Genomic DNA, 2,912 nt, shown 5'->3' on the forward strand with positions numbered 1-2,912 from the left:
CCTAATACAAGGTTCTGAAGATATTTCCCTATGTTTCTGTCTAGGAGTTTTATAGTTTTACCCTTTATATTCAGATTGTTGGTTTATCTTTCTTTCTTGTGCTTGTGGGTATCCAGTTTTCCCGCACCGTTTGTTGAAGGGACTATTCTTTCCCCACAGAGTGGACTTGTCACCCTTGTCAAAAATCACTTGGTCAGAGGGCTGGTGGTGTCTGTGTGGGAGTCTGGGTGGCCTGACGGTGTGGAGACACCGGGGATGGGAGACGGCAACAGCGTGGCAGCTGGGTACGAACTGTCCAACCCCCTTCTTCCTCGCTGTCACTGCCACCAGGATCCTTTAGATTGTGTGTGTTAGTTGTAAGCCTATCACCTACCCACCAGTCCTCTGGTCCACTGGATCTCCCTTGTGCTGCCACAGCCAGCTCTGGGGGTTGGTCTGCTGGGTAACTCGCCCTCCCACCCCAGGACCATGGAGGATGTGAAGCTGGAGTTCCCCACCCTCCCACAGTGCAAAGAAGATGCTGAGGAATGGACCTATGCAATGAGACGAGAGATGCAGGAAATGTTGCCTGGATTGTTTTTTAGGCCCATATTCTTCTGCTGTGAAAGCAAGGTATGAATTTGAGGTTAGGTTCACCAAGTAACTTTATTAACCAACTTTTCTGGGCTACCTATTCCACAGAAACATGGAATAACCCATATAATATGCATAAGACAAAATATTAAAGCAAAGTTTATTAAGCCAAACTTTCAGCAATTATTTAGATATTTAGTCTTGGACATTGCAGATAATCCAGTTGAACATATAATATGTTTTTTTTTTCCCCATGACTAAAGAATTTATTGATGGGAGCTTACAAACTGGAGGAAAAGTTCTTGACCACGGAAATGTAGGGCTCTCTAGGAGTGCTGCGTTTGTTATTGCATACGTAATGGAAACATTTGATATCAAGTACAGAGATGGATTTGCTTATGTTCAAGAAAGGAGATTTTGTACTAATCCTAATGCTGGATTCGTCCATCAACTTCAGGAATATGAAGCCATCTACCTAGCAATATTAAGAATACAGATGATGTCACATAGAAAGTTCATTATCATTCTGGTTCCATAGGCAGTTTGAAGATGATTTTGGAAACATGCAAGTGGCAACTGCACAGAATGGCTGACTCAAGAGCAACATTATAGAAGATATGAGTTTCTGTTTGGGAAAGAGAAAATACTAGAGACAAGAATAGTGTAAAGTGATATTAAAAAACAAGTAGTTTCTTTTCAATTAAATGTTGCTTCAAGACATGTTTCTCTCCAGCTTGTTGAGCAACATTTTAAGATGTTGGACTTCTGCAATAGATGGCACTGATGGTTTTACTCTTTTTTTTCCACTTTATGGTTTTATTATAAACCAAGAATTTTGGACTTGCAAAGAGGTATTATTGCAATAATGCATTTTTTTCTTTCTGAGATCCAGTCAAATCTTTTTTATAAATGCAATTTTATTGAGATATATTCACATAACATACAGTTCTTCGAAGTGTACAATCAGTTGTTCATAGTGTCATCATATAGTTGTGCATTCATCACCACAATCAATCTTTGAACATTTTCATTACTCCAAAAAAATAAAAAATAAAAATTAACATAAAAACATACAAAACATTCCATTCCCCTCCACCCCCATTGTTGATTTACTTTTTTAACACTCATTCATTGTTTTTTTAACTTTATCAAAAAATTAAAAAAAAACAAAACAAAAAACATTTCAAACAAAACCGTAACAAAGGAATAAGAAAAAACAAATAACCTAAAATAACTGCACTGCTTCCAACATGTTCCTACCATACCCGAAGAAAATTAACAAATTATAACTGAACAAAGGAATAAGAAAAACAGAACAACCTAAAATAACTACATTGCTTCCGACATGTTCCTATCCTACTCCAAGAAAAGAAACAAACTATAACCCAGCAGAGGAATAAGAAAAACAAATAACCTAAAATAACTACATTTCTGCGAGCCTACCATACCCCCAAATATTAACCATAGTCATTCCAGAGCATTTCTATGACATTAGGTTTACCCTCCATACTTATCTATTCTTAATATATTATCATTACCCCTTTACTGTTTGCTGTTTATCACTAGGTCCCCTACATTCTACAATATAAAACATTTATTTTACATTTTTTCACAGAGTTCACGTTAGTGGTAACATACAATATCTCTCTTTTTGTGCCTGGCTTATTTCACTCAGCATTATGTCTTCAAGGTTCATCCATGTTGTCATATATTTCACAACCTCATTCCTTCTTACTGCCATGTAGTATTCTGTCATGTGTACATACCATATTTTGTTTATCCACTTATCTGTTGTTTCCATCTCTTGGCAATTGTGAAAAATGCTGCTATGAACATTGGTGTGCAAGTATCGGTTTGTGTCACTGTTTTCAGATCTTCTGCGTATATACTGAGATGTGAAATTGCTGGATTGAAGAGTAGCTCTATGTCTAGTTTTCTAAGGAACCACCAGACTGTCTCTAGTGACTGTACCATTATACAGTCCCACCAACAATGAATAAGAGTTCCAGTTTCTCCACATCCTCTCCAGCTTTTGTAGATTCCGGTTTGTTTAATGGCAGCCAATCTAATTGGTGTGAGATGATACCTCATTGTGGTCTTAATTTGCATCTCCCTAAAGCTAGTGAAGATGAACATTTTTTCATTTGTTTTTTGGCCATTTGTATTTCCTCACCAGAGAACTGTCTTTTCATATCTTTTGCCCATTTTATACTGTTTGCACTATTGTTGCTGAGTTGTAGGCTTTCTTTATATATGCAAGGTATCAGTCTTTTGTCAGATATATGGCTTCCAAATATTTTTTTCCCATTGAGTTGACTGCCTCTTTACCTTTTTGACAA

The 2,912-nt window shown here is 37.1% G+C and overlaps 1 pseudogene; it reads left to right on the plus strand.

Moving 5' to 3' along the window:
• Window positions 1-468: 468 nt before the first annotated feature.
• LOC119543474 lies at window positions 469-1,166 on the plus strand (annotated as a pseudogene).
• The last annotated feature ends 1,746 nt before the right edge of the window (window positions 1,167-2,912 follow it).

The sequence above is a fragment of the Choloepus didactylus genome, chromosome 8 (genome assembly GCF_015220235.1).
Source record: "Choloepus didactylus isolate mChoDid1 chromosome 8, mChoDid1.pri, whole genome shotgun sequence".
Classification (NCBI taxonomy): Eukaryota; Metazoa; Chordata; class Mammalia; order Pilosa; family Megalonychidae; genus Choloepus; species Choloepus didactylus.